Below are 26967 nucleotides of genomic sequence, written 5' to 3'. Positions count from 1 at the left end.
TGAGCTATCTATCATGCTTCCACAATCTAGGCAAATAACATTGGGCTCACTGGCTCCTCACCTTTGTAATGGAATATCCTAAACCTTCATTCACTTGTCTGGGATAACGGGAAAGCTGGAGGCTGGGCTCTACTCGACGTGGCCTCTACTCACAACTCACATGCACTTTTTGTCCAGTTGCTGGCCTAGGTGTAGTTCACTTTCAAGGTTCTAAATAGTTCATCTTATGGCCATCCGCTCTCTGAGTTGAAGTTGACTCAGTGGTAGGGGATGTGAATGTCTTTCTTTCTTTTTTGGTATTATAGCATTAAGCTCAGATTATATATCACTCTCTAAGCCAGAGTTAGGTGCCAACGGGACTTTTTAAGGCGCAGAAATCTGTGATTAAAAGACATATTATTTGCTACCGCCTTCCTTCCCTAACATACAAAGATAAGAGGTAGACAAAAGGACAATTGCACTGGAGAAAATCATTTCAATATAGAAAAATCAAAGGCATGTGAGGTGGCAGTCATTAATTTGTAGCAGTTCTGAAACCTAGCCAGGCAGACAGCATTCGTTCTACATGCTCAAGAAGCAAATAGTATCCTGGTTCAAGTTCAAATCCTGGAGATGGTTCTTTATGGCTTTTAGTGCTAACCTTTGGACGTTGTCTCCTTCTCTGAATCACCTTTACTTTTTCACAGAGCGAGCCCAGGTTGACAGTTGAGTAGCCTGCTCTCTGCTCCATGCTCTTAGAGAATTAGTGATGGAGCGATATATTTTGTATTTCCTTCTGCTTAATTGGTCTTGTGAATTTGTTTCATTTGCTTAGGAACTCTGGCGAGTTCTTAAGAATTTTAGTGAGGTTCACTAAAGGTCATGCCCACAAAACTGTTGAGACATGCTTTTCTTTACTTTGACTGTAAGACTGTAGGTTGTAGAAGAAATCTTGGAGAATTTTTATTTTTGTTGAGAGGGTCTATATGGTACCATTTAGTTCTTTCAAAGTCTGAATGACACTAGAAGAATCAAACAATTGATTTGATCTTGAGCAGGAGACCTCCTCTCTCTGGCATTCCATGGATTTGCTTTTGAGAATCTTTTGATATCTGGAGAGGCAAGAATCATTAATAGCTTCTTTTCTAACTTGGGTCTAAAATCTGCCTGAACAGTTTCTCAGCTCATCTTTCTTTTCCTATATTTTATCTGAGGCAGCTAAATGAAGCCAATTATCACATCCATAATTCTTCTTAACCTTATATGCAGGTTCACTGGTGCTTTTTCTTTCATCTGCATTACTGCAGTATCGACAGACATCTTGTGGCTACATAACATGAGTTGCCCTTTTACCAGCCTCCAGTATCAACATCACTGCCTTTCTAGCCTTTCCCCTCCTCAGCCTTCTTTCTCCCCACTACTTGATGTTAGGTCAATCCCATTCCAAGTTCCTAACTGCCATGTGATGAGCTGCCCCCACAACATTGTGGCTTCAAATAACACATATTTCATTTGCTCAGGATTTCGGTGTTAGAAATTTAGATAGGACAGACTGGTGGTGACTTCTCTATAGTGCATCGTGTCTTCAGCCTTATCTACCAATGTCTGAGTGCTGTCTGGGAGGTTCTACTTGGATCATTTACAAGGTGCTCCAATTTGGCTGTCAGCTCCATGGTGCTTCTCCGCTTGGTATTTCCTCAGGGTTACATTGGATTTCTTTAAAGCATGATCGTCTCAGGGCTGTTGCATTTCTTACCTGGCTTTTAACAGAGAAGTGGGATTTTCACGCATACTTAAGATCTAGGTGTAGAATTCCCAGAGGTTCACTTTTGTCTGATTATGTTGGGCAAAGCAAGTCAGATTCACAAAGGGAGAGTATAGAATCTGCATCCTGATAGGAAACTTGACATATAGGTTCATAGATGATGGCATTGATTGATAGCATTCATCTTTGGGGATTCTCTGCCATACTTTTACCCTGTTAAAACATTAATGAGGCTGTGCCACTCCTTGATCCAGAAACCTCCATTACCTGCTCATCTCGTGTTGACAAAAACCAGATGTTGTTACAAGTCTCAACAGGACCCTAAATAGTTTGTACTCCTATTATCTCATCTTCTATTTGCCCCTTAGCTACTGATTCAGTTGTAGACAACTCTGATATTCATTAACCATACTGAATGGTTTTGTAGAAGGGTATTTTCATTTGCTGTTTCCTTGCTTAGATTGTTCTTCTCCTGGACATAACCCATTTCCATATCTTTTTATGTCAAATATCCACTTTTCAGTGAAGCTTTCCTTGTCTGGACTGCTTCAAATTCTGTGTACTTCTTCCAGGACTCCCTGCCGAGATGGCTCTCCATAGAACCTACATAAACAGTCTGACATAAAAGTACATTTACAATAACTTACCCCAAACTCTTAGAGTCAAATGTAGTTTGGGATTCAGATTCTTTCAAGTTTTCAAAAGGTAGTAATCAGCTTTTAAAATATAATATTTAATACCCCATTTGATTCAACTTACTCCCTAAAGCACGTATTCTTACAAACTACTGCTATCTCTAGCGCCTGGTCATTTCAGTTCAGCTCTTGCTGGTCAATTAACTTAGGAACACTTTCAGTTTTAGTATCCTTGGTTTCAGTTTTAACGATAAGAGACTATGGATCTGTGTACTTCTATGTAATTATTTATTACCTGTCTCCTTCTTTCATTCTCCATTTAAATATGTGGTACATGAGACATGCATTTTTGTTTAATTTGCTCATTGCTATATAACCATGATATATCAGCCCTGGCTGTGTGTGGTATAGTAGCTTTCAATAAGTCTATGCTGAGTGAATGAATGAATGTCAGAGTAAGGTACTGCTAAAAGGGGAATAGAATGCACAATTATAGGCCAGAGGGAGAAGAGTTATTTTCAAGGAAGATTTAAAGTACTTACCTGTTTTGCTTATTATCACATCGATTCACTGCACTCAATACTACATGATTTTGAGTGCCTAGAATGGGCTAGGCCCTCTTGGAGCAGTTGGCTGTCATTGTCCCAGTAAAAGTGGGACAAGTCAAAACTGACTTCAAGATGTTAAACATGGGAGGAAGGAAACACAGTCATGCCATGAGTAGCTATGGGGTACAACTAAGACTTGGGGAAATGTGGTAGAATAGATTAACTGGCTTTGGGAAATATTGGTAGGATAAGAACATGCAATACAGTGTGTCCTGTAGTATTGATGCTGCAGGTTGAGTGGACTGTGTGTACAAGTGATTTTGATTCATTAGTTAACAATAAAGAACTACAGACTGCAGCTAGTGGTCAGAATATTGGAGACAGAAGTTTCCATGTGTAGAAGGCTTGGGGCCCCGTCTGAGCTTGTTGTTGCTAGTTGCCCTCAAGTTAGCACCAACTCATGGATATGAGAACAAAATGTGCCTGGCACTGTGCCATCTTCATGGGAGTAGGTATGTTTGAGTCTGTTGTGGTGGTGTTGGTGTCAGTCAATGTGTCAGTCAGGGTAGACTAGAGAAACAAATCCATGGAAACACCTGTGTGGATAAGAAAGAAACTTATATACAAGGGCAATTGAACATTGAGAAAACATCCCACCCCAGTCAAGATCAAGTCCATAAGTCTGATATTAGCCCACATTTCCAATATCAATCTATCAAGTCCTCTTCAGACTCACGAAACACATACAATGATGCTGAATGCAGAAGATCACAGGCCAGTGAGTACAAAGTCTTTGGATCAAGTGTCACTGGAAACATCTCAGCGCTGGCAGGGGTCTCTCTGTGGCTTCTCCTGCTTCTGAGGTCTGGTTGGGTCCATGTGGCTTGTCTTCTTCAATGTCTCCCAGGGAGTAGCAGAGAGAGAGAGAGAGGTGTCTTCGGCCTCCAAGGAGGAAGTACCAGATTTCCCAGAATTCTCACAAGAAGCCCATGCTCACAGAAGTCTTATTGGCTATCTCCAGATTGACAGCCTAAACTCCACCCCTACACTCTGAATCCTCAAATTGACACCAGATTAGGTGACTACCACAGTCAATCTTATTGAGGTTCCCTCTTATATTTTCTTAACCTCTGCTTTATCAAACAAGATGACGTGTGCAAAGTTAGTGAGTCACATGCTGTTCATCCTTGCTTCCAAGAAGCATTCAGGTGACATTTCTTCTAAAGCTGATTGGTTCATCCATGTGGCAGTTCAGGGTAGGTACAATATTCTTCACTAGCACCACGATTTGAATGAATCTCTTCTTGTAGCTTTCTTTTTTATTGTCAGTGACTAAAAAGGACAGAACTTGAGTCAGGCACACATTAGTCATTCAAATTGTACCATAACAAAGAAAATGTTGGAAAAGAGCTTCAGGAAAGGGTTAACTAGGATCTTAGAAAAGAATGTTAGCCTTGTCCACGCCTCTGATCCTTTCTTGCCTGTCATTGTTGGCCTGCTTTTCTCTAGGGGGGACGGGGGTTGTATCCCCTATACAAATAATTTTAGAGATTCTTTATAAGGAGCCACTTCATCTATGAAGTTTTCCTGGCCCAGCCTCAAGTTTATTTCTATTTTGACCTACAAATATTGACCACTTCTGCGTTCTTTCCACTGACAGATAGCTTCTAATAATATTTGAAATATTTTATCACATTGACTTGTATTTGACTGCCTCTCCCTTCTGGTAAATAGTACAGGTGATACAAGCATACTGCAAGACTCGTGATGGTAGAGTTAGAAGGGCTGGGGTTTAGGCAACACTGCATCCCCATGTGCCACTTGTCCTTGGCCTGGCACATAGTAGACCATTAGGAAGACTGTTATTGTTATCATCAAAACTGAACGCATGTTGTCATGTGGGCCAGAGTTCTGAGAGTAGGAGTTTGACTAGATTTAACTTCAAGCAAGTGACAAGTGATTTCTTTATCACATGGTTGTTGAGAAACTGTTGTGAGCATAGTCCTTATTAACGTGGTCAAGAAAGGAAATGAGGGTGTGGTTAGGGCCATGCTGTGGGCTGACTTTTATATGCGTTTTCATTATTCTAAATAACATGGACTTTATAAGCTAAAACAAATAGAATTGCTTAGTATTTTCTGCCAATTTTATTAGCAAAGTGATAAGTTTATAAATTGTAAATACTTCAGTAGGTGAAAGGAAATTTAAACAAGGCACACCCCGTGTCTAAATTCCTATAAGCAGAACCCACTTAGCTTTTTAAGTCTATTTTTTACTATAGTCTTTTGGGGGAAAAGATTGCACTAGTAAAAGAAGAAGGGAAATTTTATAAAAATGGTACTATTTTTGTTATTTAATTTATTTCTTACCTCTTTTCCTGGAAACCTAAGAGCACAGATGTATAGTTCTACAAGCATAACAGATAATATATCAAAATTTCCAGTAACCTTAAATGTTATTTAAAAATCAGTCTGTCTGCCTATCTATCTATCTATCTATCTATCTATCTATCTATCTATCTATCTATCTATCTATCTGTCTGTCTGTCTGTCTATCTATCTATCTATCTATCTATCTATCTATCTATCTATCTGTCTGTCTGTCTATCTATCTATCTATCTATCTGTCTGTCTGTCTGTCTGTCTGTCTGTCTGTCTGTCTATCTATCTATCTATCTATCTATCTATCTGTCTGTCTGTCTGTCTGTCTGTCTGTCTGTCTGTCTATCTATCTATCTATCTATCTATATATCTATCTGTCTGTCTGTCTATCTATCTATCTGTCTATCTGTCTATCTTCTAAAATGTCTTGAGGGTCTATCCTGTAAAATGAGAGTCATATTCTCACTGTTTTGTAGAGAATCCTTGAAAATGCGGACATGTGATTTTGGTGATGCTTTCTCAACTTGATATTGATATTTTTTAAGGCACATCCCTCAGCTTCCCTCTTCAGTTTATAAAACATTGGCTTCCAGGATAAGGTTTAAAAATATTTGTTTTCATTTTTTATGGCGTAAAAATATATATTACAACCCCCTTTCCATATTGTGTATAAATCAGTGACATTAATTAGATTTTCTGTGTTGTGTTGCCCCCAAAATTTCAGCAGCCCAAACAGAAACCCAATATCCATAAGTAAAAATTTCTTAATTCTCCTTCTTGGAATTTTCTCTTAACTTCTGTGGTTGAGTTAATTATTTCTCATTCTTAACTTCATTCGGTGAATGCCTCACTCCAAAAATCTCACTGAGTCAATTCTGACTCTCGAGGGAATGTTTATTGCCAGCCACTGGGTATTGTCAGCCACCGTGTCAAACTCGTCAGTTTTTCCCAACCTCCATGAGATGCTTTCCTCCCAATTCTAAGATGAGTAAACTGAAGCATCAGCAAAAGAGAAAACTTCCCTAGGTATCAAATCTGGAGATTTTGAGGACAAACATCACATGGATGAATTTGATCATATGCTGACATAACCCCATCTGTGATATTTTATAGCATTGTGAAACTTGGACACTGGAAGGGGATTTTGGCACCTTCTATTCTAGCTCTCTTTATTTAAATAAAAATAAGCAAACTAACACTGAGAGACATGAAGCAGCTTGATAAGATCAAATAATGGTTTAAAAACAAGACAGAACCTTGCCCAAGTCACTAGATTTCGAGATGGTGCCTTTGTGATCACTGCAGGATTCTGATCAGTGCAGAAGGGCTCCAGCTTTCATCTTTCCTCAAGGAATTGTAAGTTCTAATATTAGACAAGCTTCAATTTTGGAAATTATAATATTCTAATGACAGATAGAATGGAAATTTTATACTCTGCCTAGGGACTAGTAAAATAAAATATGGTGATATTACCATTGTTTATATAGCAGCATGTTCAAAGTGAGAGGCTTTATCTAGTGTTTGTGATCTCAGCACGTGGTAATAGCACACTTATTGATGATTCTCTGGAGAGAGGAGTTCTAGAGCTAAAGGTTCATAATCTTTTTAATTTTTAAAATTGGAATGCACTTCACTCATCATACAATTTAATCATTTAATTATATTTTTTAAATTCGTGCAAACATCACAAAAATCAATTCTAGGACATGTTTTTGTACTCATTGCTGTTAGCTCCCCACTTTCCCCCAGCCCCACCATCCCCCTCAGCAATGATCAATCCAGTTACTGTCTTTATAGACCTACCTGTTACATGGCCATAGCCTTCTATGCTGTTCTAGCCTAGATGGTATAAGACTCTTCAGTTACCTTTGTTTACATTTCGTGCTTATCAAAGAATCTTCTTAATTGTAAGTTTTTCACAGCAGTTAATTATATAAGCTGTTGTTTTTGGTTGACCCTACTATAAGAATCAGGTACCCACCTCTTCCTTTTACATCTCCACCTTACAGCCCTAACATATAAATCAGTAATGTATCTTTTTTAAGTCAAAAGAAATCCAACATCTTAGACTATAAATATGATGGCTCCTCGGCGTTCTACAGGAGGAGCACCCAGCAGAAAGGTCAGCGTCTTAATGATTGGGACAATGAGCAAGACAACAGAGGGAATGTGCCACAGAGGGTGTTTGATAATGTCTATAATTGATACCTTTTATTGCCTAAAATATGAGAAACCCAGGAGAAGCAGTAATCAATAGACAAAAAGTTAAGCAAAGATTAGAAAGAAGGAATGAAAATGTATTCACAGTAGCAATTTTAATAACCAGACTATTTGAAGAGGCCAATGGAGTAAAGGAAAAAGAACTAAAACATACCAAGTTTCCTTCCCTATGAGCTCTTATTCTGTTAGCTATGACCCCGGTTAATGGCATATAGCCATGGTGAATTGATATAACTCTAAGTCTGTCTCTTCAATTAGACCAGGGTAACCTAAAATATGATGATGCTCGTTACCCAGTCTTCGGTATGGCAAAGGCCTTATCTTTATAATAAGGCTTTCTTCAGTAAGAAATTGTTGGCCGCACTTAGATTTTTACACCAAGCTCTTTGGCTATCGCTGAACTAAAACTGTTGTTCATAGCTACCATCAAGTTGATGCCATCAGGAAGACCCCGAGGAAGATTGAGTGAAATATTCCCAGATTCTGCACATTTGTTGGGGCTATCATAATTCACAGGATTTCCCTGGCTGGTTTGGAAGTAGAGTTTCTAGTCCGTGGTCACAAAGCTCCCTGAAATCTGCTCATCATCGTACACCCAGGTGAGGTTCCTCTGATAGGTTGTGCTTGCACACGACGTCCCTTGATCCAGAATTGCATCTGGGTCTCCTTCGGGAAAGGTGAGAAGTTTACCACTGAACTACCAAGATTCCAAGAGTGGTAATTTCTCCTTTTTTTCCCTCTGGGAGTTCTCCATGAGGTGTGGAAGACTCAGATATGAGGGATTAGAAGACTGGTTCATGCTGAAGCGTTACATTCATAGTGATGATTGCTAAGCATAGCTAACAGTTTTGAATGCTCATTGTGTGTCAAAGGCTAGTTGAAGCAAGTTGAAAGAGCTTACCCAGGTCTCAAAATAATCCAAAACATTATTCCTATGTTACAGACATACTGAGACCCTGAGAGATAAATTAACTTGTCCTAAACTTCACTGTTGAAATCAAAGCCTATACTATTGCATAAGATCAATGCTGTCAGATAGAAGTTTCTGAAACAAAGGAAATGGTCTGTATCTGCTTTGTCCATTAAGACAGCCACCAGTCAGATGAGTCCGTTAGGAACTTGGAATGTTGCTGGCTCAACTTAGAAACTTCATTTTATTTCAACTTTTATAATTTTAATTAATTTACATATAAGCTCAAATGAAGCCTAATATATTGGACAAAAAAGCTCCCAATACTCTTTAAGTGTTGTTGACTTAGGCTAGTAATTGGAAATCCACCAGGAAAAGATATTTGATGTCTCAGAACTCTTATTCATCCGCTTTGGGGAAGGCAGAGGTTGTGCAGGTGCAGCAAAAATGAAACAAAAACGATAGCAAAATTTCTCTGGGACTTTCCATTTGGTGATGAGATGGGTCTGAGTGCCAGGCCTGTGCCTTTTAGAGGAATTACTAGTTTGATCCTCATGCTGCCTGCAGAAGCCATCAGGGTGGAAGCTACAAATGTTAGTTGTGTTCTCACTGGAAACAAAAGAGGCTCCCAGGAATGGTTTGGCTGTGCTTTGAAGCACCAGTTGGGTTTTCTGGAGAGAATGGAAAGAACATCCAAGTGAAGCTGTGAAAGGAAAAGTGCTTATAAGATAATGGATAATATAATGAATTGGGCAGTAACACTAGGATTCATATGTTGGTTGTTATATATATATATATATATATATTTGTAAAAGCAATCTCTCAATGGCTAAGAAAGAGAATAAAGTGTTATCTACATAGAATTACAGTATCTTAGACATTTTATGTAAACTAGAGCATGTAAGTTTTATGCAAGCACTATGCTACACTGTACCCTGACTGGCTCATCTCCTCCCTGGGACACCCTTCTGGATGTCCAGTTCCCTACACATAGTCTTTGGGTCTCCACTCTGCACTCCCCCTCATTCTCAATGACATGATTTTTTTTTGTTCTTTGATGTCTAATATCTGATCCTATCAACACCTCGTGAACACACGGGCTGGTGTACTTCTTCTATGTGTGATTTGTTGCTTCTCAGCTAGATGGCTGCTTGCTTATCTTCAAGACTTTAAGACCCCAGATGCTATATCTTTTGATCGCCGGGCACCATCATTTTTTTCACCACATTTGCTTGTGCACCACTTTGTCTTCAGTGATTCTAAGAGTAAGGTGAGCATCATGGAATGCCAGTTTAATGGAACAAACTGTTCTTGCATTGAGGGAGTACTAGAGTAGAGGCCGAATGTCTATCTGCTACCATATGCACATAGATCTATTTCCCCAGCATCATATATAAATATATTTATATTTCACATGCCTGTATTTAGGCCTCTATAAATGCCCTCTGCCTCCTAGTTCCTTCTTTGATTTCCTTTTACTTTCCCTCTTGTCCCACTACCATGTTGGTTACACTGCCTTTGATCAAGCCCTACCAGACATCCTACACCCTTTTCGCCATCAATTTTGGATCACTTGCTGTTCTTTTGCCCCTGGGTTTGTTAGTTTCACTTCCTTTCCACCCCCCACCTTCCCTGCTCCCATGTCCCCCTAGAAACACCTGTGCTGTTGTTTTCTCCACCAGATTGTTTATCCCGCCTATCTTATCTAGATAGATCTGCAGAGATAATATGCACAAAAAAACAAGACAGAGCAAAACAAAGCAACAAAAGAAAATAAAACAACAACACAAAAAGAAAAGCCTGTAAAGTGTTCAAGGTCTGTTTGCTGACCTTTAGGAGTATTTGATGGGGTGCCATGCCCTGGTCCCAAAGTCTATTTTTGGCATTCCATTGTGACTTCATTGCTCTGTTACCCTTGTTGTTCTGTTGTGTGCCCTTATTGTTTTAACTCATTATCGTGGGCAGATTGGGTGCAATTCCTACACTGTGTCTCCAGTGTTGTCCTCCGTAGTGCTATGGGTCAGTGAGGGACATGGTGTTTTTCAGTGGGGTTAGCCCTATGGTCCTCTCTGTGCTTTGACTGCTCTGAGTGGGAATATCATCCTTAGGGCTTGGTGGGCCAGGATGTGCTCCACTCTCTCTTCCTCTCCCTTCATTTGCTCCTGTGTGTTCTGATCAGACATGGCCCTCTCACTGAACCATAGCTCCAGTGTTGTCCTATGAAGTGAATTATTTTGCGGGGTGGGGGAACTGTCCACATAGTTGGGATTGGGGCCAGCCCCTCGGATCTCTTATAGCCTAAGTTTTAATTCCCTCTAACCTCTTCCTTCTGGTTATACCTGTCTAGACTGGGAAGGTGACAAAGGATGAAAGGGCCAGGTATTGTGATTCTAGCAGCTCAGGGAAAATTAGGGAAATCCCCTATAAGATGTATTGACATAATTGTCATAACAATGAACTCAAGCTTATGGCTCAGGACTGGGCAATGTTTCATCCTGTTAGTCATGGTATAACTATTATTCAGTATGAGCTCTACTACAAGTGACAAGAAAATACAAGGGGACTTCAAAAAGTTTATGGAGAAGTGAATTAAAAGTGAATGGAAGAATGATGGTGGCGTCTTGGTTTGGATTTGGTGATTGGAGATGTAGTCGTAGAGGCATGTCTGTTTCTGAGTTAGGCTTGGAGCAGGTATTGGGTCCCAGGAGTCTGTTTAAACTGTGGGGTAAAAATGATGTGTTCAGATGAATATTGGTGCTCTAGTCATGAATTCCAGGGCAGGAGTAAAACCACGCACAAAATTGTATTAAAATATTGTTTCTTCGATTCCATGACTCTTAATTCTCTGCCAACTATATGACCTTTTGCTAGGCTTACATATCCATCAAGGCCTGTTCAAGTGTCAATTTCCCACTTAGTGTTTCAAAGTCCTACAGACTATATTTTTGTAGGTGACCTTCTGTTAAAACACTCAGAGCATTAGTTAATGGTTTACAATTATTCTTTTCTACGTATCAGTGGGTTCCTGAAGGATTAAAGGTAGTTACTAGAACACCAAACCCAAGTTTTTATACATAGTAAATTCTGAGTGAATATTTTAAATAACTAATTTTGGAAAATGCCAGTCTACAGGCAGGTGCATGTAAAGGCAGCATTTTTGAATTTATGATTATTTTAAAGTTTTACTTAACTTAGTAATCGCTGAGGCTATGGTCTGTGCCATCCAGGAATCCTTGAATATTCTAAACCCTTAAAAATCACATATACTTTGAAATCATAAGATTACATTGTGTTTTACTGCTGATCATGAGTGGGTGCTTTGCCCCTTCATGCTTATCCATGTTCTTCAGCATCTCCCCTTCGACTTGGTTACTAAGTTAGCATCCACTCAACAAATCTATCGCATTTGGGAAAACAACCAAAACATTTTACCAAAGGATCACATGGTTATTGGCAATCCAAAATGAAATAGCTGCAGTCACCTTGCATGTAAGTTGAATATGGAATCTTTAAGATTTTCACAAAGTTTAATTGTAGGAAGTAGAAGGTAGTGAACCAGAGGAAGGCATTCAAGAAGATACGTTGAGGCACTGGCAGTGACAAATGGGTTCAAGTAGAGGAACCATTGTGAAGGTGGCACAGGAACAAGGCAGTGATTTGTTCTGTCGTACATAAAGTTGCTCTGAGTCAGACCAACTTGATGGTACCTAACAACAACTATAGAAACCCCATATTGACTTCTGGAATTTTTTTCCATAAGGGTCTTTAAGTCTTTCCAGTCTGATTGGCTATGTAGAGAATAAGCATAAATCTGAGGGAGGAAGAGTATTCTGTAAATGATTCTTAATCACATTATTCGTATCTTTCGCTCCCACAGAATCAATCCCCACAGAAGGCCATTTGGCTCTTTGAGGCCATGCCCCACCATGTGGCCTACTGGTGATGGCACAGGAAGCATTGAAGTCAAAGGTAGCATACAGCCAGCCTACGACAGGCCATGTAAGTAGCATTTTTATAACTATATCCCATAATATGGAAATTTTTATATAATAATTAAATTACTACTAATGAAAGTCTAGCCAACCAAGAGGAATTTTTTTTTTGGTTTTATTTATTTATTTTATTTTATTTTTAAACAATTTATTGGGGCTGATACAATTCTTTTCACGGTTCATACATATACATACATCAATTGTATAAAGCACATCTGTACAGTCTTTGCCCTAATCATTTTTTTCTCTTTTCTTCTTTTACATTTTATTAGGGACTCCAACAACTCTTACCACAATCCATACATATACATACATCAATTGTATAAAGCACACCCATACATTCCCTGTCCCAATCATTCTCAAGGCATTTGCTCTCCACTTAAGCCCCTTGCATCAGGTCCTCTTTTTCCCCCCCCCTCCCTCCCTTTTCCCCCCTCCCTCATATGCCCTTGGTAATTTATACCTCGTTATTTTGTCATATCTTGCCCTATTCGGGGTCTCCCTTCCCCCCTTCTCTGCTGTCCCTCTCCCAGGGAAGAGGTCACATGTGGCTCCTTGTAATCAGTTCCCCCTTTCCAACCCACTCACCCTCCACTCTCCCAGCATCGTCCCTCACGCCCTTGGTCCTGGAGGTATCATCCACCCTGGATTCCCTGTATCTCCAACCCTCATATGTACCAGTGTACAGCCTCTGTCCTATCCAGCCCTGCAAGGTAGAATTCGGATCATGGTAGTTGGGGGGAGGAAGCATCCAGGATCTGGGGGAAAGCTGTGTTCTCCAAGAGGAATTATGTATAAACACAAAACAAAACAACCCTGTGGCCACAAGTTCTTTCCAGCTTGTGGTGGTTCCAAGTGTTAAACAGGGAAACAGTTCCATGGAGTTGTCTTGACTGTGTCACTTTTTACACCACACAATCACTCACCAGGGTTTTTCTTTGGTGGTCTGGCCGTGTGGCCTGAAAACCGTCACCTAATTTTCTAGTTCAAAGCAAACCCCTTGTTTCACCCGGGAACATATCCAAGTTTTGCGAGTTCTAAATCAAAAAATAAAAATCTTGCCTGATAGGACCACTTATCATAAAATATATATTGACGGCATTTTCTGAGATCAGCGAATATTTCATACTAGCAGAATTGGGCAAACTTTTGCCCCAAAGTCAGATAATAACTATTATAGCCTTTCTGTCAAATTATTTCTATTTTCCCTACCCAGCTCTGGCCTTAGAACTTAAAAGTAGACATTGACGTGGAGAGGTGTGGTTGTATGGCAGTAAAAGTTTATGCACAAAAACAGGTAACAGGATTTGACCTGTAGCACCTAGTTGGCAATTCCTAGGCCTCCAGGAGTAGAAAAACGTTTTAAATTTTACTTTCTGTTACATTCGAAGCGGTGGTGGTGTGATGGTTAATTGCCGGGCTGCCATCCACACGGTCAGTACTTTGAAATCACCAGCAGCTCCTCTGGGGAAAGACTGGGCTTTCTACTCCCATAAATAGTTATATTTCAGAATCTCACAGGGCATGGCTATGAGTCAGCGTTGACTCCATGGCAGCGGGAGTTTCCTGTTACATTACAGTTAAAGTAAGGGTTCAGTTCTGAATATACTTACTTAGTAAGTGAATATAGGAAATAATGTAGATGATGTTTTTGAATGAACAATTAAAGGCCTTGAAAAATATTTGAGAGCAGTGTAATTAATTTACAAAAATAAAGCTCAATCTCTAAAAGGACACAAAATATAGAAATTGGAAATCCATCTACTTGTTTTGTAATAAGTGAGTGCACATTTCATTCTCACCTTCAGTTTTGATTTAGCCTTAACTGTTTCAACTTATGCTAAATTCCTTCAAAGAAAATCCTGTTGCATGTATAAAGTTCAGCAAAACAAAGGGTTGATGGAAACAGAACTGCTTTCTGAGAACCCTTAGAGGAAAAAGACAATCCCTCCCTTATTATAAAACAATAAAAATCAAAAGAAAAAGTATTAAGAACATGCCCTTAATTAATAATTACCCAGAAAGTGAAACTTACCCCCAAGCTTCATGTGCTTCCTTGAAACCAGTCTGTTTCTTAAAGGATTGTCTTTTTCTTTTTCAAGGAATTCCCCAACCTACAGAAATAACTTCCTAATCGTCTAATTCATTGTTTTGTGCCCTGAGTCAATTTCCACCGACAGTGAGTGGAATGTCCTCTAGAAGGAGCTTAGGCTCTGGTCTTTAGGGAAGTGGATGCTCAGGCCTTTCTCATGAGAAACTGCTGGCTGGGTTTCATCCTTCAGTTTTTAGTGAGCACCTGAGCACTTGACAGTTCCACCGTCAGGTCTGATACTGTTGGTGGTAGGTTCATTGCGTCGGTCTGACTCTCAGTGATCCTTAGTGACTCTTAGTAACCACTACAGTGGTCAGCACAGTGGCACCAACCACTCCCCGGTCCTGCGCCATCCTCACACTCGTTCTTATGTTTGAGCCCACTGTTGCAGCCACGGTGTCCCTCTGTTTTGTCAGGGGTCTCCTGCGTTTTCTCTGCCCCTTCCACTTTACCAAGCACGATGTTCTTCTCCAGATACTGATCTCACCTGACAACATGTGCAAAGTACCTGCGACAAAGTCTTGTCATCAAAATGCTCGAAGGAGCATTTTGGCAGTTCTTTTTCTAAGTAGAGACATCAAATTCCACAACAGGTTATTTGTTTTTTTGGGGCAGTCTTTGGTATTTTCGATATTCTTAGCCAGCACCATAATTCCAATGTGTCGATTCTTCTTTGGTCTTCCTGATTGCCCAACTTTCACATTCATGTGAGGTGACGGATGATAGGTAAACATACTAGGTCAGGTGTTGCTGCCATCTCAGAGTCTGCAAAGGACCGGGGTATTTTGGTTATTGGGGGAAGCACTGGGGATATTTTTGGCAGTGGCACCCTAGATCTAACTTGTCGCTATGAGATCCTTTTGAAAACAAATAAGCCTATGGCGTTTAAAACTTCTACTGTCTTGTAAGCTCAGAGTACGTATTCACTACAGCAACATCGTGGAGGAAATTGCTGTTGAATTCCCTGCATATTTGGAGTGAGCTCATTTAGTAAAATTCCCCTGGAAAGTTTGTGAGATATAAAACCAAAACCAAGTTCACAGCCACGGAGTTGCTTTTGACTCACAGCAACCTTGTATGGCAGAGTAGGGCTGCCTCTTGGGGGTTCTGAGACTGCAAATCTGTTATATCTAACAAACTTTCCAGGGGGAATTTAATAAATGGACTCACTCCCAAAATGCAGGAAATTCAACAGGAATCTCCACAATGTTGCTCTAGTGAGTTAAGTACTCTGAACTTACAAGAAAAGTGCTTTCCCTTTTTCTGAATTTGCCTTGATTCCTAGGCTTTTTTGTTTTGGGCTTTGTTAATTTAAACAAGCATTTTGCCATGCTATGTAATGGTGACCAATGACGGTCATTCTTGTCTGGTGTAAAAGCTCACGTCGCACTTGTTACTTCTCGCGGAGCGCTGTTGGAAAATTGGTTAAAATGCTCAGCTGCTAACCACGTGGTTGGTGGTTCTAACTCATCAGCTCCAATGTATCCGTCTTTCCACAAAGCTCCACAGCCTTGGAAATCTTATGAGGCAGTTCTACCTTGACCTTACTGGGTGGTTTTGAGTGGAGAAGACCGCAAAGGCAATGGATCCTCTCACTATTTGCATAGTAAAAACCTGTGTAATAAAGGCATTCCTTGGAGAGTTCTGTATAGTTTCTCTTGACTCCTACAGAATCCATTCCCTCGCTAAGGTGGATTTTGCAATGGATCAAAATTTGGGAAGCAAAATAAATTCTACGGAAAAGGATGCTTGGCTGTGATGACATTTTTGCTAATTGAACATCACTTGTACTTATCATGGTGGCCTTTGTTTCTTCTTTACCTTCTGAGACTCTATTGATAAAGCTGAATTTTTAGACTGAGTAGATTAATAGAGATCCTATTTGTGCATGCCTTCAGTTCATGCCCTTTCCTCTGATTTTAGCCAGACCGTCACCTGTGCTGTTGTGGGGTGGTGGATCATCACCTTTAATTCAAGTTGGTTAAAACCCTTATTTTTACATTGTTATTGCTTTTCAGATCATCAGAGTAACATGCAGTCATTTTACTAAAAAGAAAAGTGAAAAGCAAGGAAACAATCAAAAATATACTAACTAAGTTGCAATTTTTACATGTTTTACCTAGGTTATTAATTCCTAGAGCAGTGGTTCTCACCCTTCCTAATGCCACAGCCCTTTCATGCAATTCCTCATGTTGTGATGACCCCCCAACATAAAATTATTTTCATTGTGACTTCATAACTGTCATTTTGCTACTGCTATGAATCAGGTGACTTCATAACTGTCATTTCGCTACTGTTATGAATCAGGTGTCATTTTGCTACTGTTATGAATCAGGTCTCATTTTGCTACTGTTATGAATCAGGTGAAAGGGTCATTTGACCCCAAAAAGTTTCATGACCCACAGGTTGAGAACCACTGTTCCAGATGGTAAAATAAGGCTGAAAATTGCCTTGTAATTTTGTTTAACAGCTGTGTCATTTCTCCATAACATTAAACAAATAAATAGTCTTAAGGTGTATGTAATCCCCGCTTCAAAGTAGTATCTCAATTTAACATTAATTTCTTCCATTATGGGTTAATAAAAATAATGCTTCAGTGCATGCATTGCTGTTGCTTTTTTTCATGGTCTGTCTTCATAATTTTGACAATTGCTGTAGGAAAATCTCCTAGGTTGTTGATTAAGTTGTCTAAAATTATGAATACCTTAATAGTTGTCAACACATATTTCATAAACTATGTACAAATGTATACCTTTATCGTTTCTGCGTGAGTCTTGGTAACATTGCATCCTCACCAATTTTAAGACATTAAGGTTTTAAAACAGTCCTCTGTGGTTTCATGAGGAACATGGCAGTGATTTACCTCAAATATAACTGTCCTCCTGAAAGCCATTTAAAAAACAGGGAAAATGGGCTTCAGGGGAAGCCTGCAGGGCTAACTCCGCAGCGACAGAAGCGCTGGTTAGCACGGAGGGTTAGCGTCGGCTGCTTACTGCAAGTTTCAGCAGTTCAAAACCACCCTCTGCTCCTCGGCAGAAAGGCAAAACTTTCTACTCCCGTAAGGCATTCTAGTCCTGGAGACCCACCGTGGGTGGTTCAACCCTGACCTCTCGGGTCACTGTGAGTCTGAATTAATTTGATGGCAGTGCGTTCTCGAGGAGTCTATAGCAAGGCTGAAGAAGGGGAAAGCCATCAACCCCAAAACATGCGCAAGTGCCGGCAAAAGCTTCTGAGGTCGATTGCATTTGTGCACGGAAGGGGCAGGGGGCAAATGAGGGCACCCCTCAGCGAGAACCAACTAGTTTGTAATCCCAAGAAGGTAAAAGAAGCCTGTTCTGAGGTGAAACGGGGGGAATGAGTTCTGAGATAAACGGAGAACGGTTCTTTTGCACCCCGCTAGCTGGCTAATCACAAAAAGCCTGATTCTCGAAGAGGGAGATGCTTTGAAAGGAAGGAACTGTGTCCCTTGGTGTCGCTGCGGGGATGAAGCTGAAAGAGTTCAGAAACGGTGCTCACAGCTTCACAAGCTGTGCTGGGCTTTCCCGGGTACAGCGGCATCCCAGGGATCTCCTCCTGCATCCGACCATACTGAAGTCTTAGTAACGCTTATTATCAATCTTAATCAGAGAATCATATGTGATAACTACAGTTGGCAAAGGGTTAAGTGTAGTGTTTCTTAGATTATATCAATATTGACAAAAGTATAACATCTTTCTATATGGAATTAGCAACAGTATAGGACAAGGCTATTGGTAACTGAGCAGACGCCTTTAAAAACTGTTCTACTTTATTACTACTTCATTCTCAACAACCTTACTAGTATAAGTCCACCCGTACAACTTACCACAATATTGTAGCTGAAACAATAAAAACTTGACCCCAAATCAATGACTGTAGAAACACCTGCAGCGACGAAAAGAGCGCCACCTACTGGTGCTGCGCACACATGGTACCATGTGCTTTGAAGCGTCATGGTAATGACAGCCCTGATCTGAGCATACTAGGAGATGAACTGGCGTAGGATTTCGGACTGGAGATCTATTGGCACCTGTAAGTTTTACCAAAAAAGTTATAACTACAGTTGTTCTAACTAACTCTAGGAGTGCTTTTCTATAAATAATAAATCTGTGCTGAAACAGCGCACAACACTATTTTGATGCCAGTCCCTCTGCCTGTGTCCCCTAGTGTGCCCAACACCCCATCTTGCTCAAATCCACATATCCCTAGGGATATCACTGACCAGGTGCATTCTGACAGGTGATACTGGATATCTATCTATCTGCGGTATAATCTTTCTCTGGTGTAGGTGTTGGGAACACAGCCTTACCTCCTTTCTCTGCCTGGGAGTGGCCATTTAAGGTACATTTTGTGCAGCTTCTCCGAGCACGAGCTTATGAGAAATTCATGAAGCATTCACGTGTAGAAGTGTCCAGCGCCACATGTCTGTGTGTTTTCCTTTCCATTTTCATTTCCTCTGCTTTCCTTGAATCCTACTCCTTAATAAAATTTTTTTTCTGTATCCAAATTATGATAAACTATGTTTATTGTTTGTCTTATTTCTACTAGGGGCGGGGAAGGGGGGAACAAATGGTCCATTGTCTGATTGTTTTCTTTGTTCCATGCATTTTTATAAATATTGCTTAACTTAATGGTTAACGTGATATGTCAATTTGCCAAGTCATGATGCTCAGGAGTATGTCATTATCCTCCTCCACATTACAATCTGGTGTAAGGCCAGTTTTCTTAGGGGGCTGTGACCTGCGTCTAGTATAGATGGATGTCTAGCAATGCTTAACCCCTCTGGATCCTGCATCCGACTCCTTACCCTCTGCCCTCCCGTTCTTGGCACCTGACCCTACCGCCTGCCCTGCAGCTGTTGAGATTATCCAGCTCTGTCAACCTGAGAGTCAGCATCTGCCAATATTTGGTATGTCATCCCCTGTAACCATATGAGTCAGGAATGCCTGCAGCCTGATGCCTCACCCCACATTTGGGACTTGCCGAACTCCATAACTTCTTGAGTCATTTCCATGAAACAAACAAACAAACATAGCAAGTCCTCGTGACACAGTGGTTAAAGTGCTCAACTGCCAACCAAAAGCCAATCATGATTAGAACAGCAGTTCTCAACCTGTGGGTCGCGACCCCTTTGGGGATCCAACGACCCTTTCACAGGGGTCACCCAATTCATAGCAGTAGCAAAATTACAGTGATGAAGTAGCAACGAAAATAATGTTATGGTTGGTGGGTCCCCACAACATGAGGAACTGTATGAAAGGGTCGTGGCATTAGGAAGGTTGAGAACCACTGGGTTAGAAGAAACAGTCTGCTTCTGTGGGTTGTAGCTTTTTTTGAAACCCAATAGCTTAGTTCTGCTTCATCCTATAGGGTTGCTATGAGTTAGGATTAACTTGATGACAGTGGGGATCTGGTTTTATGTGCTTCACTGGTTTGTCTAAGACACTTAATTTTCAAACAATGGAGAATTTTTTGTTATTGTTATTCATTGCACAGTTAGAATTCGATCTGACAACAAACTTTGAATATTTTCAATCCTTTAAATTTTGCTATGACTTGCTTTATCACCCCAGATGAGGTCAATTTTGGTAAATGTTCAGAGTAGTTGGAAAAAGTAGGACTTTTTCCACTTTAGAATGCAATGTGCTGTATGTATCTGGTGGACCTATTTGATTTTGTTATTAAATTTCTTAAAGATCTACTCTATCTTTGGTGCATTTTAATTTTCTGTTTGTTTTTTTTAATTAGTTTTTGAGAGACATTTTAAAATCACCCACAGCGATTGGGAGTTTTTCATTCTGTACTGTTATTTTGTTGTATAAAATTTAAAGCTATGATTTTGAAAATCTTGTGGATTTCTCTACTGAGTGAATGGCCTTTTGAGGTTTTCCTTCGCCTTCCTAATAAGACTACTTGCCTTAAACTGTACTAATTCTGGTATTAATATAGGTATCCGAGCTTCATTTCACTAAATGTTTGATAATATTTTTTCCATTTGCTTCACTTTATCTTTGTCCTTGTGATACAAGTGTGTCTCTTGTAAACAGCAGATCGTCTTATTTGATGTTTTATTAATCCTGTCTCGCATTTCTTGGTCTATCGCTAGAGTATGCAGTTCATTTTCATTTAATACAATTACTAATACAACCGTGTTTATATTTTAATATATTTTTCTATTTGACTCATACTTATGTAGAATGTTCTCTCTTTTTATTTATTGCTTTTATTTTGATTAATATACTCTTTGAAATTCATTTTTCCTGAAATATTTTAGTTATCACAATTTTACTCATGTTTTCATTGTTTGGATATTTTAGTATGCATTCTATGTATATTAAATCCTATTATAATATTTTAAAGAGAATTATGATTTAAACACTTCCAGAGGAATATAAACTTAAATTATTTGCATCAAGTGAGATCATTGATACCAAGCTTGATAAAAATTTCCTAATTTTGTTTATAAATATCAGTGCAAAACTCGTCAGTAAAATATTAGAATAGTTCCCGAGCTCCTTAAAGGAGTACTATATTATGGCAAAGTGGAGTTCATTCCAGGAATGCAAGATTATGAACTCTATGAAAATAATTCATCATTTTAATTTTTCTAAGAAAAATCATATGTACACCTTTGGAGTTGCTGAGTTTTCATTTGTCAAAATGCAATAGTCATCTGGGCAGTAAACATTGTTTTTAATAAAGTAAGAGTTGAGCATTTAATAACCGTAACAAGTTGTTTCTGCACACATGCAAGCCATCAGAGTCCCGACATAGCTTAACCTTCAATAGTAAATGCTAGAGGGACTTCTGCTATTTTTGTTGAAAATATCAATGAGATAAGGATGCACAACTCTCAACACTAACAATGAATGCTGTTTCCCAGATATTAGCCAACAAACTTGACACGAGAAATAAATATGAAATTATTTATAGATGATGACGTCATTCTTAGAATGTTCAGAGGAATCAATTGAAACAATACTTGGCTCTGATAACTCCAGCATCTGGAATGAAAAATTAACAAATAATGAATCTGTCAATCGAACTATTTGAGAAAGGCCCTTGGGCTGCAAAACAAAATAAAACAATTCAGGAGCTTTTAGAAACTGAAGATAGGCAAGGCTGGATTAAGCAAGATAGACCAATAAGCAAAGGACATCATTTGACAATTTGCATAAAAAGAAATGCAGGTATCACTTCAACTTACAAAAATATGTTCAACACCATGTAGATGCCAGCTATTATTAATTTCAATAAATGTGGCCATATAAGAATGTCTTTGGAAATGTATTTAGATTTCATAAGAAAATTTCCAAAATATACAGAACCTTCTAAACAGTTAAGTAAAGAGACCAGGGTAGAGGCAGAATGGAATGGGCTGGGGCAAGAGTGGCAGCATGATTCTAAGTGAATATCATTCTATATTATTTTGCTGAATTCCTGTATCTACTATAGCGCACTCTTTGATTCTATTATGTGTGTTCCAAAGGAGGTAATTTAAAGTAAAATTACTTTTATATTATAATCATTCACAATCTATCAATTTTTTCCATTCCTCATTAATATATGCCTAAATTGCAAGGCACTTCCAAAGTCCTATTTACACAGACACCTACATTTCCAATTTTATTTTCCACTTAGCCTTCAACAAGATGTGACTTCTGCTCTTACAGTGAATTTTATTATTTTACATAGTTTTCTTATGCTGTGCGCCTCCAATGTATGTGGATACATTTATTTCTCAGGGAGGCACTTCAACTAGGAGATAGGAAGGGTAGGGACATAGAGTTAGAAAAAAGCTTGTGTGGAAAATGCTCTATTCCAGGCTCATACTGGTGAGGGCGTAGATTGAAAATGCATTCAGCGGGAGGATTGAGTCCTGCCGCCCCCTCCCCCACTCACAACAGATACAATCATGATCAACGATTTTACTGCAGAAGTAGGCAAATGTGATGGAGTGACAAAGGTGAGAATTAGTTAGGCAGAAGGAAGAAAAAATCCCCAAGTTTCTGCTAAACTCATGGGAACAAGGAAGATGACTGAAGAGAGAGCCAGGGGCTTCCATGAGAGAGGCAGCGGGCAGATGGAAACTGAATCCACTGCAGGAGAGATGGCTTAGAAACATGTCCAGTGAGGTAAGCAGGTGGCTAAGGTGCAGGGGGGATGGGCAGCAGCTCTCTGCCAAAGGGTCTTCTATTCCAAAGAAAGCATTTCCTAACAAAGACTCATAAATCTTTTCCAGGACATGTGGCACTAAGTGCTATATCATTAAATCAATTACTTTAACAAGTTCTAATGAAATCAAAAAGTGATTAACCATAAGTATAAAATACATTTTAATAAAAAGGTAATCGGATTCACTGAATCCAATTTTTAATGCACAAATTACTGTTCTGTAAAGTGAGCTTTGCCAGTTGTGACAGTTCAGGAGACAAAGTTTAATTTTCCATTAAAACATTAAGCACGCAACCTTAGGCTTTTATAGATCATTAAAATAGCCTATTTTGCTAGAAAATTAAAATAGGATATATGATTAATAAATAAGCTTCCAATATGATATTGAATACTATAGTTGTGGACTACCTTCCAGAGTGTTTTCACATCTGCTAAGTTTTATGTACATTTGGGTACTGGTATATTACAAGACATCCATTATGCATTACAAAATAATTAAGAAAGACAAAAGTGTCTCAAAAATTGCTATTTCATATAATTTCATCCTACTTTCCTACAATTGAACCAATGGTCAGTTATTATTTGCCAAATCTGAAAAACAAAAGACATACTTCTTTCTTAATCTTGCTAAACAGGCAATGTGAACTTCAAAAATAGTGGGGTGTACTTAAAATGAAAAAAAAAAAGATAAACCAAACACAGATAGTGTCTGAATTAAACCATTAACCCTATGTAAACAATGAATCAAGCATCGCCCGGTCTCACACTGCTGTTGGCAGGTTTGTTATGGTGTCAGTAGATCTTGGTGAGTGTCTTCTCTTCCCTGCTCCTCTAGAAAGCTCGATGTCCTTCCAGGAAATGGCACTTTCTGAGGCTATCACCAGACTATGTGGAACAAAGATGCACCAGTGTGACGTCTAAGGAGCAATCTGACAGTACATCTTACAAGACAAATTAGTTCGTTTTTCTGAAACTCCGTGATATATTAAATATCTTTTCCAACAGCATACTCCAAATTTTATACAGTCTTCCTTATTTATCGCCTCTCTTTTAAAAGCCTATGAGGTGCTTGAAAATACCATATTGCACCATGGGCTTCAAGTAACGTCTTTGTTTTTTAACACTTGCAAGAGGTCTATGGTGCAATAGTTTACTAATGCAATGCATTGCATAATGTCTAATGCAATACACTGATTTCTTGACAGCCATCTCGTGAATTGAAAGCCAAAGATTAAATTAAATCACTGGCAACTTCGATTTTTTCTCTGTTTAACCATGATTGTTTTCCATGTTTCCTTATTAGTCCAGTTCTGAGTAGTTTCATTGTTTTTAGGCTGAGCTATAATCCATCCTGAAGTTGGGAACAATGGAGAAGGATGAAAACAGTGTCTGATGACAGGGCTGCTCACATCCCTCAACTATGATCAGAGGGGGTATTCCCCGGAGGCTTAAATCACGCATGGACCCTGCAAATGGACTTTAGACTTTCACTGTTAGCCACAGCCTCTGCATATGAGCTGTTCATAATTCCAGCTCTGATCCCAATCCCTCCTTCAGATTTTGATTATATAACTTACAATTCTTGGATCACACAGGCTAGGATTACTTCTTCTATGTGGACTTAGTTGATGCCTCACATATATGGTTGCTTTTTTCAAAACAAGTCTTTCAGACCCCAGCTACTATTCTGTCTGATAGTCAGGCACCATCTGGTTTCTTCATCACACTTTGTTACAGTGCCCATATCTTCAGTGAGCTCTTCATGAGCCTGTACTTCAAGTAGGGAGGGCCATGTCATAAGAATGGATTATTCTTAGATTTGGGGTTAGAATTAAGTGCAAGCCAAAAATCTATTTTGCATCTATGGCTTATCTACATCTTTGGTTCATCTTAGAGACATCATTGTCATTTTATATTTGATAAGGTTATTAATCACCCCATGAGTCATCACTTCCACTGCCATCAAGTCAATGCTGACTCAGAATGACCCTATAGGGCATCATAGAATTGCCCTCTGTGAATCTCAAAGCCTGCAAATCTTTACAAGCGTAGAAAGCCTCATCCTTTCCCTGGCTGGTGGTTTGGAATTGCGGACCTTGCAATTAGCAGACCACTGAGAGCCATATGCACTGTTGGTGTCATGGGGTTAGTCAATAGCACAGAATTTAAAACACGATGAACAAAGGAAATTATAGGAGCATAGGCCAGCTATGGACCACAGGAAGTGAATTGTATAGATTCAAATTTAAGTGTCAATACTATTTACACAAAGCACTCTTCTGATAATATTCATTCACAACAGCAGAGCCATGCCTACCAGATCAATACATATCATAACGAAGCAAGGAGGGCATTAAAATAGTAAGTTTATGGTAGTTGGGGGACACTATTCATTGGGCAAACTATGCTAGTTCTATGTCTGGGGGCTAGTAGTCTTCTGGTTCTTTTTACACTAGGACATTTTAGACTTACGCCCAATGGCTTCAGGTGAGTTTGAGGAAAAGTCCAGCTCATGAGAGGGGCTTCCATATCACGTCTTTCTGGTGTGGGCTACAAGGGATATTGTGTGCCTCGACAAAAGACACTAAAGTCCCAGTAGCCTTTAGCTCATGGAATCGGTCACCAAGGGTTGCGTAAAAGAGGTCCAAAGTGTCCAATCAGGCACAAGCCCTTGGGTTTCACATAAGAATCCTACACATATTTTGTAGCACAAATGTTAAACTTGTGCCTGGATATATTGGATCCGCTGATTCCAAAACAGCACCAATTTCCCCCTATCAGCTCTAGTGCTTGAGATACAGAATATTAGGGGGGAACCTCTGTAAAAATGGAATTGCACTGGGTGGAACTTTTGTAGTACCCATTTTTCTTTGCTAAGCAAGCATCAAGCAACGCGCTCTGAGTTAGTGCACCCAGTGGCATCACCTGGGAAAATTCTCCTTTGTCACAGTGAATTTTTTCATAAAAGCAGTTTCCCTCAAACCTTGTTTATCTGTGATGGCTGATTTAAGAGGTCAGAATGCGGCTGTGAAATTGCTTCCTGAGTGGGAAAAATGTCGCAGAAACTGTTGTGATGTTGAACACAGCTTGCAAGACAGTGCTATGGGTAAAACTCATGTGTATGAGTGGTTTTCTTGTTTCAAAAAAGTTTGAAATGCCTACTTATCACAAACCTTGTTCTAGACATCTGTCAACTTCCCAAATGGAGGAAGATGTCAACTGGTCATTCATTTTGAGTTTGTTCCAGCAGGTCAGACTGTTAATCAAGCTTGCTGTTTAAAGGTTCTGAAAAGATTGTGTAGTAGTGTGGAACAAACAAAGGCCTGCTTTGTTGCAGACGGGGGACTGGTTTTGCCACCAGGACAATACACCTGCTCACACAGCCATCCCAGTGCACCACTCTTGCCCCACACACCATAATTACTGTAGTAGTTACACAATCTGGTGTCAATTTGATACTATTAAGAGTGAATGGTTGGGTTTAGCCTGTCAATCAGGTTGCAGCTTGATGACCTCATTTGGAGGTGCTAAGGAGATAAATAGCTCACTGGAGGCCAGACCCACACTCTCAGCTATGTCTTCCTGCTAAGACACATGGAGTTACACTGATGGATCTGGAGCCCTGGATCTGAAGAAATCATGTGCTGAGATGCCTCCACCACCACTGAGTCAACAAGACTTTCCACCCCCTGGCCTGTGATCTTTCTGCATTCTGTGTCTTGTCATGTGTTGCAAGAGTCTGAAGAAGAATTCTCACACTGGTATCATACATATAGGCTAATATTGGAATTATGGACTTGATCTGGACTAGGCTGGGATGTTTTCTTAATATACAATTACTCTCTATATGAAGCTCTTTCTGATACACATCTGAGTGTCTCTGGATTTCTTTCTGTAGTCTACCTGGACTAGCACACTTTTTTGACCTCGCTCGATGAGACTTTTTTGTTTCCATGAATGAAGAGAGACATGAAAGGACAGAGATTTGATGACATAGAAGAGGTGAAGAAAAAAGATGAGGGAGGTGCTGTCAGCCATTCAAACAGATGAGGTTGAAAAATATTTCTAAGAATGGAATCACAGATTTGACAAATTTATTAAGTGTAATGGAGAGTACTTTGAAGGTAATAAGATTGTTCTGTTAAAAAAAATGTAATACATATCTTTTGGGGAAAATCCATTTTGGGGGGGTACCCCCTTGTATACTATATACCACTCTTCATTCTGCTTGCCCTTGAAAATATCTTAATCT

The 26967-nt window shown here is 39.5% G+C and overlaps 1 protein-coding gene across 2 annotated transcripts in view; it reads left to right on the top strand.

Annotated features, from left to right (window-relative positions):
• The window catches only part of IL15 (interleukin 15), an 82529-nt gene that overhangs the window by 15476 nt on the left and 40086 nt on the right, over nt 1-26967 (top strand). For both annotated transcript variants that reach the window (XM_075543755.1, XM_075543756.1), the window contains exon 2: nt 12316-12437. The gene's annotated coding sequence lies outside the window, so the exon portion shown is untranslated. The remainder of the gene's footprint in view (nt 1-12315; nt 12438-26967) is intronic.

The sequence above is a fragment of the Tenrec ecaudatus genome, chromosome 3 (genome assembly GCF_050624435.1).
Source record: "Tenrec ecaudatus isolate mTenEca1 chromosome 3, mTenEca1.hap1, whole genome shotgun sequence".
Lineage (NCBI taxonomy): Eukaryota > Metazoa > Chordata > Mammalia > Afrosoricida > Tenrecidae > Tenrec > Tenrec ecaudatus.
The sequence above is the reverse complement of the archived record's forward strand: the minus strand, read 5'-3'. Positions and strand labels throughout refer to the sequence as shown.